General features: G+C 46.5%; 1 long non-coding RNA gene across 3 annotated transcripts; it reads left to right on the forward strand.

Annotated features, from left to right (window-relative positions):
• The first annotated feature begins 5151 nt into the window (after positions 1-5151).
• LOC133212946 (uncharacterized) lies at positions 5152-13225 on the forward strand. Of its 3 annotated transcripts, XR_009725649.1 has the most exons (4): positions 5152-5373; positions 5526-5594; positions 7419-7656; positions 8344-8950. It is a non-coding gene; the product is annotated as an uncharacterized LOC133212946 (long non-coding RNA). The 3 variants fall into 3 exon arrangements; XR_009725650.1 differs by lacking the exons at positions 5526-5594; positions 8344-8950 and adding an exon at positions 10690-13225; XR_009725648.1 differs by lacking the exon at positions 5526-5594.
• Positions 13226-14841: the final 1616 nt, after the last annotated feature.

Raw genomic sequence — 14841 nt, forward strand, 5'->3', positions numbered from 1 at the left:
TCTCATTGGATTCATGCTTTGACTGCGTCATTTAGGTTTCTCCTGCATTTCACAAAGCACAAGACTACGGTATGAGAACTAAGTAACTCAGTCCTCTGCGTCTGTGTTACCTTCCTCTCACTCATGTTTTAAAGATTCACAAGAAAACTGTAACTGGTATTATTTGTTATCTGTCAGTGTTAGCACCCTCACAATCCTGGAGGATCTCTTCGTTCTGAAGAGAATCCTGCTCCATGAATGGCTTAGCATTCAGCTGGATAGGTAAGTCAACAGAGGGCCATGAACCACCTTGGAAACGAGAAGAAAGGAAGTAGTTTGCTGATAAGACTTGAGGATTTATTGGCAGAGCTAATGTGTATCACCAGAAATACCCTTCCAGTAGTGTAAACTTTTATTATCAGCACAGACAGCTCCACCTGCTCTTCTAGCTCATGCCACCTGGGAGATGAGGCTAAGCTACACAAGAGTTTTCAAGTCAGTATGAGATTTATCTCCTGAGCAATACCACTGCTACCTGATTGCAGTGGTACAATTCTGCTGCTAACTCCTGTGAGCATAGGCAAGTTCCTGGACTACCAGTCCTCACCTGGAGAGTTAAATATGCTGAAAAAGTATTAATTCAGAATATTCACCTACAGCCACAGCTGATGGGTGCTTGCACCAACACTCAAGCCAGGAAAAGGGCAGAACAGACGCTCTACAAGTACACCACAAGCAGAACTACTGGAGTTACTGAAAGACATGATGACAACCACTGCATTTTCCCATGTCCTTTGATCCCGGTTCAGATGCTTTTCTCTCTGTGCCATTCACATCACTCCATGAAAAAGCTGTGGCTGAGTGAAGCTATGCAAAGGATGGCCTGTGCTTGGGTTCACAGAGTATGAAGCATGTACTAGCAGGTAAAAGCAAGCCAGGAATTTGAGATTAACACTCTGGCAGATAATATTTTGTCCATCATACATGATAGGGGACTTGGAGACAGACCTCTCACCTGCAAAGACAACTGAACTCACGTTTTGAAGTTAAGTTTCCCCTGAATTCCTCTCTTTATTCTATACCATAGACTGCTGTCACTTTCTGGACATCTTCTCTCGAGCCAAGCCTATCAGAATGGCTCGATTTAATATTATATCACAAAGTGACAGGAGGAGTTAGTGATATGTGTCACCTCTACATGCCATTTCCCACGAGGCCTAGAAAAGATCATCATACTTTATTTTATGATCAGCGGGTCATTCATCTATATCTGCTTTGAAGCCACAGTAGAGTTTTTGCCAATCACTAATAGAAACTAAATAAACACAGCCAAACAGTGTCATCTATCAGTGTGGTGAGTAATTATGAGGGATTCCTCTTTAAATAGATGCTTAAGTAAATATAGAAATATCATTTTACAAACTCTGGCTCAAGAAGAGGTGTTGGGCAATTACAAAGAAGGGGCACCTCCATATGCATGTATATAAATGCAAATGCAACCCTACATCATTATCAGGAACATAGCAAAGTAATTTATTTTGGCTCTTATGTGTGTGCTTTCTGCAACGCACCGTGCTCAAGATGGAAAAGTACTTTCCTATTTCCAAAGCTTCATTCATAAAATGACCTTTTAATTGAATTGTTTTCATTCTAGTGTACTACGCTATTTATTTCCCAAGGAGGCTATTGGGGGACTATTTCATATAATACATTATGAGTTCGTGCAATACGATGGAGGGTTATAGCCAGCTGTATGATCCCTCTGTACCTTACACAGATATATATATACCTGTTTATTAATGACTCAGTAGCACTGACCCCAAAGTATTCAGTGTTCTGGTGGATGTGAGTTATTTTTCTCTGCCCACTTCCATCCTCTCTCTGTGTCACTGGAATGCAGTTTTCAGCCTCATCTCTGCTCCTGCAAGGACAGGCAGGGCGGTGGGTTGAGAAGTGGATGTTTTACAGTGTCCAGCAGAGCTGTTTGCTACCTGTAATGAAGAAATACAAACATTAAGGATGGGTTAGTTTGGGAAGTTCAGTTCTTGGTGTGCAAAACTCAGGTATGGGAAGAGGGAAGCAGAAATTAGTAAGAGGAAGCAATGGGGAAGCAAAAAGGATTTCAAATGCCTCTGTAATCATCTGGAGATCAGACAAGTGGCTGCTGACTCCCATGGACGCCTACCAGTGTAAAACCATGATGGTTCACCCGCCAGCTGAGCTCAACTCCCAGACAAATAATGGAGACAGAGGTATAGAGGGAACAGGTAGATATGCAAGACAGACTGGTGTGCAGAGAACCACTGCCAGGGAGGAAACCAGGGCACCTCAGTCTGGAGACAGAGGGGACAGGTCCCTGTCACTGGCAAGTGAATGGCTGCACTTAGACCGTCTGGGCTTTGAGCACTGTCGTTCCACATCTCAGTCCCTTCACCTCCACACACTCACCGCCTCCCCTACTCCTGCTGATAACCAGAAAGGAAGAAAAATGCAGAACTTCTGCACTACCACTGCCTTTGCATTAAAATAGGTTTGCAGGGAGGCCAGGAGTCAGGATTCCCCACAGCCACGCAGAGGGAGGCAGCAACAGGACATTGGCTTTTGCAAGAGGATGTCCCCACTTCAGTGCTCAGCTGGCTCTGAGCTCAGCAGGATCACCTGGCTGGATGCCATATAATTGTTTGTTTTCCATCAAATGGGGCCATGCCATCACTTTTTTAACGGGAAATTGCAGCTTACAGCCTGCAGCTCCTCAGTGGCAGCCATGGCCAGGCACACGGACTTGGTACAACCAGACAGCAGCTCAGGGAGGGGATCCTGCCCCTCTGCTGTGCTCTGGGGCGCCCCCCCCCCCGCAGCCCTGATCCAGCTCTGGGGCAGCAGCATAAGAGGGACGTGGAGCTGTTGGAGCGAGGCCAGAGGAGGCCATGGAGATGCTGTGAGGGCTGGAGCAGCTCTGCTCTGGAGCCAGGCTGAGAGAGCTGGGCTGGGGCAGCCTGGAGAAGAGAAGGCTCCTGAAGGGGAGACCTGAGAGCAGCTCCAGTGCATAAAGGGGCTGCAGGAAACCTGGAGAGGGGCTTGGGACAAGGGCCTGTAGGGACAGGCCAAGGGGAATGGCTTGAACCTGCCCGAGGGGAGACTGAGCTGAGCTCTTAGGCAGAAGCTCTTCCCTGTGAGGGTGCTGAGGCGCTGGCACAGGGTGCCCAGAGAAGCTGTGGCTGCCCCATCCCTGGCAGTGTTCAAGGCCAGGTTGGACACAGGGGCTTGGAGCAAGCTGCTCTAGTGGAAGGTGTCCCTGCCCGTGGCAGGGGTTGGAACTGGATGAGCTTTAAGCTCCCTTCCAACCCAAACCAGTCTGGGATTCCATGGAACAGCTGCTCCCAGCTGGACAGCGGCAGCATCTCCCCCACTGCTGCAGACCTCCCTGGATGCAAGCATTTGCTGGGTGCAAAGCAGTGGTCCCTGAACCAACCCTCGCTGAGCTGCAGTGCACCACGCGCCTGAGCTGTATCCTAGTGTCTGAGCTGGACCATGCACCTCCGGGGTGCAAGCAGGGTCCCACCAAGGGTGTCTCACCCATGCTATGGTGGGTGTTGAGGAGCAGGGAGAGGAACTGGTGTCTGATGGGTCTGTGTCCTGTCAGTGACCATAAAGAGACTGTGGACAATGTCAGACTACAAGTGTAACTCTCCTCTTGCCAAATTTAGGCAAGGTGAACACCATCTTATAAATGTCCAGGTAAATACCCATAAGTGACCAATATCCCATCAACAGCGAAATAATGGTTTCAATCAATGTCAAACAGTCTCTGAGTTCATGTTTTCCTATCCAGTGTGGGGAATAGAGGTGAAGTACCTTGGAAGATGCTGGAACAGAAATACACACTGCCCTCAGGGGCACATACAATGGCATGGGATTTCTGTACGTTACAGCATTCCTTTAAGACCATGTCATCTAATGACAGACCTTCTTTTCGGGGTTGAGAGAAACTCTTTGTTATGATTTCCTCCCTCTTAGCTGTTTCTCATTCTGGTTTTTGGAGGGATGCACACCTTTAGAAGACATGTTAACTGTAAATAGCAGAAAAAGTCATGTTTTGCTGTGTAGTGCATGTTTTTTGTGTGCAGGGAGATTGTGTTTCTATATACTGCACATAGTTCATACGACTTGGAGTGATGAGGTGAGGAACCTGTTAGTAAGGCCTGGTAAACTGAGGCAGGGGGGCAGAGCAGCCATTAAAGCAGGAATGCCATGTACTCGATGAAAACCTATGCGAGATTAAAACCTCCATGCAAATTGTGTTATTTAATGAGAAAATGTTGTATTTTCAAAATGAAATTTTCTCTGTTTTGGTTTTACTATCTCCCCGCGGCCCACACGGGCCCACGCAGGCCCACACGGGCCCACGCAGGCCCATGCAGGCCCACGCAGGCCCACGCTCTGCGCCCGCAGCCCGCGACCCTTCCCCGCAGCAGGGCCGGGCCCAGCCGGGCAGGGAGCACCCGCTGCCGCCGCCGCCGCCGCCGCCTGAGTCACGGCCGCGGCGGGATGTGGCAACGCGGAGCGGCGGCGTCGGGCGGGGCCGGCTGAGGGCGAAGGGCGGCGGGAGGGAATCCCCAAGCCCGCGGCGGTGGCTGCGCTGCCCGGTCCCCGTCGAGGGGGTCCCCACCCGGGACAGCGCCCGCGGGGAGAGGTGCTGCGGGGCGGGCAGAGGATGAACGGCTTCAGGATGTGTTAAATAGTGACTAATTGTGTGATTCTTTTTGTATTTATTATTTTTATCACGTGATAGTCAATCATTTTTTTATTTTTATTTATTTCCGCAGCCTTGATCAAAAGCGGCTCAGGGGAGTCCTTAATCACCATGTTCCAGTATTTAAAGGGTGGCTACAGAGGCTCCCTTTTGACAAGGGGTCCTATGGAAAATACCAGTGTGACGGACACAGGTTACTCCTGGAGAAATTCCTACTGGACGCAAGGGAAAAATCTTTCCCAGTGAGAACAACCAGCCATTGGAATAATCTATCTCCCCAGGGAAGCGGTAGGTTCCCCAGTGTGGGACACTGTCAAGATTCAGCTGGGCAGGGTGGTGGACATCCAGTTTAGGTCATGGTTGCCTAGAAAGGTTGGACCAAATAATCCAACCTGTGATTCCATGTTTTTACTATTTATCTTAGCAAACATTTCACGCTGCTGCAACTGGAAGATGCTCTGGAGCCATGTGGGAGCTCGTCTCTTTTATCCCAGGGCAGCATCCCAGCGGGTGCTGTGTGGGAGCCTCCGGGGAGTGTCGTCAGCAAGAATCCTGTGTGCAGGGAGGTAGCGCTTAAAATAGTTCAGATGTATAGAAAACACATCCTTGCTCCTGAGACACTGAGCAGTCTTGTGTTCACGGTTAAGTCAAAGCAATTAAGAAGGCTTTCTGGCTTTACTTAATCTAATTTACCACATTTTTCTGTAATGAATATGTTGCAAAATAGTTTAACTAGTCCAAACTAAACGAACCTTCAAATCAGTGCCAATTTACCCGACCTGCTGTTCTGCAGGCTGACGAGCTCACCATTGAGGTGGAGGAAGACAACGCACTTAGACACTCACCTTGCGACTCACCGGAGGTATCAGGACAACATGTCATGTTTCTAGCTTTAAACCGAGAAGCTGAAACCTTGCTGTCTGCTCGTTCTCCTTCCATTCAAATTTTGCATTGAATTTATAGATCCTGTGACTGGAGCAGAGCAATAAAAGCTTGAGTATGCAAACATAAACGGCCAACTGTATGTTTGCTTGCCATATATATGTGGGTCAGATCTGTAATCAGGCTAATGTAACCCATTATATCAGTTAAGCACATGCTGGAATTAGTGCCGCTATCTAACAAAACTACCTCCCTAAGTAGTTACCTCGCAGGGGAACAAGTGTTGGTGCGGATGCCCTGAGCTCTCAACTCCCATTGACGCCCTTCGGAGGTGAGGCTACTCCTCCTAGGAGTCAGTTTGGTCTTGAGAAACCTGAGCTGCAGACTTCCTAGCACATCACCATAAACAAAGAGCGTAATAGTAATAATAATACTTAGTACGTAAGGACAAAAGCTGTTAGGACTGTGAATGGGATGGTTCTTGCAAACCTCTGTTTATGGTGCCGGTGATATCACTCAGTCTGGCAGGAGGTCTGCAGCTGGGATTTCTTAAGGCCTTTAGGAGGTGGTAATTGTCTCACTTTTGCTTTAAACACAGTGTTAATTACGTTTTTAAACAATGGCTATAAAGCCGTCCTTTAATTCTTTGTGAAGTGCTCTTGCCTGTCTCTATGATTTTGGAGAGGTGAGTGTTGGAAGGTGCTAGGGAGAGTCACAGTTAAATACCAGCACAAGGGCTTATAAAACGAAAAGAAAAAACAAATTGGCTCAGTGTAGTTGATACCCTTTAATCTCAAAGTTGTGTCTGTCTTTGAACTTGAAGGCACAGTTAGCATAGGATCCATTACAGTACACTTTCCCTTTTTGCTTCTAATCAGTTCTCCTTTCCATAGGTAGTGGTGGGTGGTTCAACTTTGTGTCATTAAATTATGCCAGCAAACCCCCTCCAAATAATAAAAATAGTAAAATAAAATAAAAAAAGCATGCCTGTAATATCCTTTGGATATTTAAGATCCAAAGGTTACTTCTATGGTTTTTAAAAAACACCAAATATTAATATATTTGGGAAACGATGGGCCATGTTCTGCAGTCCCTAGGACACCCATCCAGCAGCCCACAGGTATCTTAGCCAGTAAGGCTGCTTTCACCTTCTCACAGAGTAGGTAATTTTTCCTCTTAAATGAGAAGAACAAGTCTGGGCCTCCTTTGGATTAATCACTGCTATCAGATGTCATGCCTTCTTCCCTCCAGATGAAATGAATGTGCAGGTTTGGGTAACGTGCTTTTGAAAATCCAATCTTCAAATTACACTTTACTATTAATTCTTCTTCTTTTTTTTTTTTTTCTCTTCAGTTTATGCAATTTGGATTATGAAATCAGGGCAGTCAGTTCCTGTCCAATATTATATTTCTTGTTTACCTGAAACTCCCTTATTTCAGGTTCAAAGGAAGTTTCTTATCCTGGAGGTAGCGACTATGAGATAGGGTCCCAATTTCATTTCAGTGCCACTCTGCAGTTCTCAAGCAATTTCCATCACTTGGATATTTTAGAGAAAAACTCAATTCCAAGCAGGTTGTTTTCCCTGGAACTGAGCCATGTGGAAGACTTGTCATGAAAGCATTTCTGTTGGGTTTAATATTTGTAAAAAGCTATTAAAAAATCCCAACCCTGCATTTAGACAAATGAGGACTTTTCAATTATCTGTTTTAATACACTGACTCTACTAATTCATAAATTATCGGGTTCGAAGGGCTATTCCTACTGTCTAGACTACCCACCTGAGTAACTCCCTGCATCCATGCAGGTTTAAACCAGCTGAAGCTCATCTTCTGAATACCACCAAAACCTCACCTCAGAGTTATTATTGACAGAGCATTCACCACAACCAGTGCTTAATTACTCTACCTGGATCATTACTATTGAAAAACGATGTTTCGTTTTTCCCTTGTATTTTCCAAACAAAATGACTAGGTTTTGGCCCATCCTGTATTGTTGAGAGACTGAAGAAATGGTTATCAAAACTGTTTTTTTCACCCATGCAGGTTTTTCATGACTAAGTCATTGTGGACTTACAGATAAAAGACATTATCTGTGTGCAACTGTCCTGATTTGGGAGCATCTTTTAATTGTTTGCATCTTCTCCATTCCTTCTTAAGCACAGCATGGCTTTAACCTGCCAGAAGGGAGACTGAGATGAACTCTTAGGCAGTTCTTCCATATGAGGGTGCTGAGAAGCTGGCAGAGGGCACCCAGAGAAGCTGTGGCTGCTCCATCCCTGGCAGTGTTCAAGGCCAGGTTGGACAGGGCTTGGAGCAACCTGCTGTAGTGGAAGGTGTCCCTGCCCATGGCAGGGAGTGGAACTAAATGGTCTTTGAAGTCCCATCCAACCCAAACCATTCTGAGATTCTATGATCATAGACAGCCCAAAATGTTTATTAGAGATATAATGCTTCCATAGAAATGGAATATACAGAAGCATTTGAGAATTCGTTATTTTAAATTATAACTTGTATTTGAGGACAAGAAAGCTAAACCATATTCTTTCAGGCAGAATGTTGCAGAATGTTAACTGGACTACTCAACACTTAAAATGTCAGTGCTTTATAAAGGGCTTGTCTCACAGAACTCTGACCATTGACTTCTTCTTTTATGTCAACCTGTAGGTCAATATGAGGAATGCTGCTCCTGAACAACCCATCACAAACATGAGAATTTTCTTTTTACAACAGGATGATCCCACTCTCTGGACAAAATTCCCATTAGAGTCAGTGTGAATTTTCCCTGGAAAAGACTGTGAAAAGCACAGGCTGGTATCTCACCACACATGAGGAGATGGCTAATATATCAGCTCCACACTGAATCTGGCTGGGCCACTGCAATAAATACAGAAAGGCACATAAATGATGGTAAGGTTATGACCTATCCCATTAAAAAGGAAGGAACTCCAAAATTACACCCCTACCTGCTAGCAATAGGAAATAGAGAAGCTGGTGATTTTCCTCTTGCTTCGCCTGCTACTCTCCTATCCTTTTTACAGCTATTTTTTCAGCCAAAAAAGAGTTTGGCCAGATCTGTTTGATTTTTAAAGAAGGAATTGTTCTTCCTGCTGGTAAACTGATCTGTATGGCAATGGCACCTCAGCCCCCTCTTCTGGGTAAGCAGCTGATGCTGAGGAAGGGCACATCCCTGCACTGTGGCTGCCACCTGAGCAGCCCAACTTTCAGGACCTGATAAATCCCCCCTAAGGCTTGATACCTCCCACCAGAAGCCAGGAATTAGCCTGATAATGTTAGGATTGAAATGCTGCTTTTAAGTTGATGGACACCCCACCTTTCCCCAGTCCCCCCGGCACGGGTGTTGTAATGTCATATATACCATATATTCAGCATCCGGGAGGCAGTGGATCCACATGTGGGACGTACCCTGGGCCCTGCAGGCAAACCAGCATCACTTGTTGAATCCAGAAAGCAGCTATCTCCATCCCCACTCTGGACTCGAGAGGTTTCAGCAGGAGGAATCACAGGGTGACAGACACCCGTTTCCAACAACAGCCCCAGCTCTTTCCATATACCCCATTATCTGGTCCAGAGCTTGCCATAGTTAACTACAAGTGTAGGTAACTACAAATAAAACATTGCAGCTTATGCATCTGGCAAATGTACTTACTTGAAATAAAGATTTTTATTTACACCATTATTTTATTTACATATTAAAATAGTGAAAGTGGGATACCAGCAGTATTAGCCATTCTTGCAAAGCCATTTTGCTGTTTCCTGGTAGGAAGAAAAAAAACCCATACCTTTTTTGAGAGCTTACTCAACAAAACAAGTCTCAAAACAGAAAATTACTATTTCAGACATCTGAAACACAGAAGTACAAGGAAAATACAAATGAAGGGGTTACACATAAAGAGATGCATTAACATTGAGTGTTTTATATGAATATTGAGCCTCCCACTCTGCAAGATCTTAAGGAGCTCTACTTAAGAGTACACACAGATCCCCCAGGCATTGAGATCTCAGAGTTGGACTGCTGAAGGAAGAAGCCAGTCTCTTCTCAGCATAGTAGGTCCCAGCAAAAGGGATTTGCAGGCTTTCCTTTATCTGTAAAGTCAAATATTCCACCTGCTTCTGAGCCTGCCCTTTACATTTCCCCCTCAACAGCATCTTCCCTGTCTGGCCAGTGGCTCCCAAATGGCATCACGTTCCCTTGTGCTGCAATCCCCAGCCCCCGGGTCATCCCCTCCCAGACAGCCTGACCTAAATCCCTTTCCTTTCACCTCCAGGTCACCAGTGACGTTCAGCCAGAGCTGGACTGAACCTCACGTCCCCACTAGTGACACTGTACTTCCATCACTGGTTATCTGTGGGATAGTGGTGTGACGCGGGAAAAGATGTAGGTTTGACACAGATTAACAGATGCTGCACTGCCGCAAATGCTACCAAGGGCAGGCTCTGCTCCTCCTGCCCACCTCGGCTTGCATCATGGTTGTGGGCCACCAGATGCTCTTCTGCAGCACCTCCTGCCCTCTGACACTGGCCCATGTTCATTCTTCCCTTTCCTGTAGCATGCTGGGTCTGGCCTGATCCCTGCACTGTCCCCTCTGATGGGCAATGTTATGCCAGCATCTTGCATTCAAACAAGCAAATTATACTAGAATTAGGGAGCAATTATATACATCTAATATTTACGTTATCTATAATTTCCTTTATGTTGGCAAAAGTAATCCGGGTAAAGAGACAGTCTTGTGTTCAACCCGTCTGGCTACAAAACCAAACCAGCACATTTCTGTTGTGGTCTAACTGTAAAGCTAACAAAATTTCAGCTAGAAAACACACATTTAAAGTCATCTCTGCATGAGTGCTTTGATAAAGTATTCCCATGACTGAGTCCCACAGAGGCAGCACCAATGCCTGCAACAGCTAATGATGGACCACTTGATTTGCAGGGAGTAATTCCCAGGGCTGGAGAATTAAGTGTTTTCCCGTGCCTGACAAGCAAAGGTGAGGGTCCATCTCACCAGACTTTTTTCCCTTGTTTATCCTACCCCCTTGTAGTGAACCTCTTTCCAACAGGCGCAGTCTTGGAGTGCACCAGCGCCGCAGTAATGATTTTCCGCTTAAAGTACTGCATGATTAGAAAGCACGAGGTCCGTGGCTCCATGTGTCCGGACACTCAGCACTAAGCAAGCTTGTCCGGAGAAGAGTTTTCTTTGCGGACCTGAGGTCCTGTAGCTTGGATTTGCTGCACTGACAGAGAGGAAGGAGATCTCGCGCGCAGCCAAAATGGCATCGTAACCCAGACTTTGAACATTGTTTGAGAGCTCTGTTCTGAAAATAAGGCGTAAAAATAGCAGCCGGGCCACAGGCTCAGCTATTCCCAGTGTGCACAAAAGGATGGGAGAGTGCCAGGAGCCTGCCTGCGCTGCCTCTGCCCTGCCTTCAGCCTGGCTTGTTCTCTCCTACCTCCCCTGAATGGCTTTTCACTGCTGTTAAAAAGAGAGACATACCCCCAAAAGAGCAAAGTGTGTTTGTTCTTGACCCTCGCCTCGAAAGTGTATGAAGAGGGATCAGCTCTGTTTGTTTGTACCCGGTAATGATGTCAGGAAAAGGTTTTTTTCCCAAGTCTGGTTTTATCCCCTTTGTTGGAAGTGCCTTTGGTGAGTCTCACACCCTGGTGCTGTTAGCACAACAATTAGGTTAACAGTGCCTTGGCTCCAACTGTCTGTCAAAGGCTGAATTGCAATGCAAATTAACTCGGCTTTAGCTCTTCAAAGACAGATGGGTTCGGAACAGGTCCCCAGAAAGCTCCATGAGAATTGGGGGTGAGGGATGGGGAGTGTGGGCTGGGTGGGATTTTACACGCAGGACCTAATGCGTTTCGCACGAGGGATGCCATACATTGCACAGATAGATTATAGCAATGCAGTACATTACAAATACACGATAGAAATGTGCTGCATTACACACATCCTTCCAGTACTTAAAGAGGGTTTAGAAGAAAGATGGGGACAGAGCTTTTAGTCGGGCCTGTAGTGATAGGGCAAGGGGTGATAGTTTTAAACTAAAAGCGGGGAGATTTGGATTAAACATAAAGAAGAAATTCTTTATGAAGTAGGTGATGAAACACTGGCACAAAGTTGCCCAGAAAGGTGGTAGACAATGGATGCCCCATCCCTGGAAACATTCAAAGTCAGGTTGATGAGGCCTTGAGCAATCTGATCTAGTGGAAGGTGTCCTTACCCATGGCAGGGGAGTTGCACTACGTGGTCTTTAAAGGACCCTTCCAAGCCTGCCCTGTGATTTTAGGACAGGTTTCTTATCCAGGCTGACTTTTTCCTGCCCAGGGGCAATGCAGTCCACAGGTGTTGGGTACCACCACCTCTTCTAGAGCATCTCCCCAGCCCAGGTACCAAGCCCATTTTTATCTGCTTCATTATACTTATTTCTGTATTTTCCATATGGGCACATACATATGGCCTGTTTAAATAAGTTTTCAGGGTTAATTAGAAAGCAGTTCTTTATCGGTTATTTAATGTTTAGCACTTCTGAAGTAATTGTCACCTGCAGAAATCACAAAGACAGGCAAGGCTGGTGGTCCAGCTCTACTGATAGGCAGCCGGAGGTTCCAAAGCCCTGGTCCCTACTCACAGGGCACAGGGATGTGACCAAGGTCACCTAGAGTACCTATGGCAGGGCCTCCCGAAATACATTATTAACTCCTGGACCCCATTCCTATGCTCCATCCCTTCACAGCATACACCATGTTATATTTTCTGTCGCTCTGCTCATGACAATAAAGCAATCAGTTGTCAAGTCATAGAGGCAAGAGGAAGTGCAAAGGGAGGGAGAAATCACCCTAAAGATGTCAATCTCATTTATAGCAGCATGGAAAGTTTAAACATATTTAAAAGTACACTGCATGAGTTAATGGGCAGTGTGTCTTTCACCAACAGATACGGGAATGAGAAATAGCTTTTTTGTTGGTGGTTTTCTTTTTCCCTATTAATTTCCCATGTGCATCAGAGTAGGAAAGGGGTTGAGGCTCTCTGAAGAAACAAGGAAATTGGCCTCAGTGTGCATGAGCTCACTCTGGAGGCTGGTGAACAAGATGTTAAATTGAAAAAATACTGCCAAATTTCCACTTTTCAGGGTGCAGAAGTGACTGTTTTAAAAGCGATTGGATTTTCCTGCAAGTGAGGATGCAGACACGGATGCTGGCACCTCCTCTGTCACCCCAGGTGATGCTGTGAGCACCCTGCAGCTCACACAGCCTCTGCAATGGCTTTGGCTGTGGCATCAGTGACTGCAGAATTTGCTGGGGTATTTCACAGGCAGGTTCTACTTGTGCCATTAATTTGGAGGTGAAGTGAGGAGTCCATCCCCTTCCCCACACTCCAGCTCCATAACAAACCTTCCTAAGTTATTATTTAAGATGCTGGCAAATAATGTTCTTCCTCTATTAATTTTTTTCCCTTGCTCTTTATCACAAATCAGATTTTGAGCAGATTTTGGGCCTGGGTGCTTGGAGTCTTACTAACATTTCATGAAGCTGCCCCAAATGTAAGCCCCTTTCTAACTGATTTAGACCTGTATTCTGCAAATACTGCGTGTGATTTCAGGCCCTTTAGGACTCTCCCTGACCTGCTCATGTGAATATTTGCAAGACTGGGGTCTAAAATTATCCCTGCCTGTGCCAAAAGCAGGCATCCAGGACGGACAATCCTGGGAACACACTGCATGCACGACACACTGGGTTTGTGCACCCTGTCCCCTGTGTTTTACAGCTGGTGTCCTGTTAGCTGGGGGCAGTTGTTTTAGAATTAGACTTGTTTATAGCAGGTGCGCATTGAGAGTTCTGGCTTCTGCTTCCAATGCGGTGACTGATTTATCAACGAATGAAGCAGTCTTATATGATAAAATTTCTTCTCATCCGTGGGAGAGCTGGTGGGATGGGTGCTCCTCCAGCTGTGTGCGCCTTGGCCCTGGGAAATCTATCCAGACGTTCTGGCTCCAGTGCAGACCGCAGTATACACTGCCCCTTGGTGGCTCAGTTTCCCCATCCTCTGCAGGTTCTTTCTGATAGAGTTGGAATAAAGGGGATTGGTGGAGTATCCGGGGTGCCAGACTACTAGTGCTAGTAGTACCCACAACAAGAATAGTCATGGTGCTATGTGCTGGTGATTTCTGTTTCTTATTTTGTGAAAATTGGCTTATACTCAATGACTTATTTTCCCTTCCCTTGGTGACAAGTGCGAAGTGCAAAGCATTGTTAGCATCATTGGGTTTTGTGCCTTGCCCTCTTTGATGCCCAGAATAATGTATCTATATATCTATGTACCTGTGTGGCAACAACACAAGAGGGACGTGGAGCTGTTGCAGTGAGCCCAAAGGAGATGCTCCGCGAGCTGGAGCTCCCGGTGCCTAAAAGGGCTGCAAGAAACCTGGAAAGGGGCTTTGGAGAAGGGGCTTTAGGGACAGGATGAGGGGAATGGCTTGAACCTGCTGCCAGAGGGGAGACTGAGATGAGCTCTGAGGCACAAGCTCTTCCCTGTGAGGGTGGTGGGACCCTGGCACAGGGTGCTCAGAGAAGCTGTGGCTGCCCCATCCCCGACACTGTCCAAGACCAGGTTGGAAACAGGGGCTTGGAGCAACTTTGTGTAGTGGAAAGCATCCCTGTCCGTGGCAGGTTGGAACTGGGTGAGCTTTATGGTCCCTTCTCATGCAAACCAGTCTGTGATTTTATGACATATACTAACGTATTTTATTATTTTATTAAAAAAAAAAAAAAGAAATACTTTTATGGCTGGATTTGTATTTAATCCTTTAACACTTACAGCCTCTCCAATACACGCGTGCTTGAGGGGGACTCCTTACACTGATGGGTACCCACCGGTGCGGCCGGGGACCTGCCTCTCGGCACCCGCGCAAGGTCTGGGGGGACCGGGGGGTGCTCAGCACCTTTGGGCAATCCGATCCGCCAGCTTGCGCAAGGCGGTTGGAGATAAATATAATACACACACACGCATATATAGATCTATCTATGTATCTATAGCTATATATATATATATATTTATTTATTTATTTTCCCGGAGCGACACGGTGTCTAGACACCCACGTGACGGGGCCGGGCCGCGGCCGCGCCGCTGCGCACTGCGAGCAGCCTCCGCCGGCACCGGGAGGGACCCGGGCTTGGAGGGGGGGGGGGGGGGGGCGGCACCGATCTCC

This window comes from Neopsephotus bourkii, unplaced genomic scaffold (genome assembly GCF_033783945.1).
Source record: "Neopsephotus bourkii isolate Nb327-2 ecotype Australia unplaced genomic scaffold, CSIRO-AGI_Nbou_v1 NB_749, whole genome shotgun sequence".
NCBI classification, from domain to species: domain Eukaryota; kingdom Metazoa; phylum Chordata; class Aves; order Psittaciformes; family Psittacidae; genus Neopsephotus; species Neopsephotus bourkii.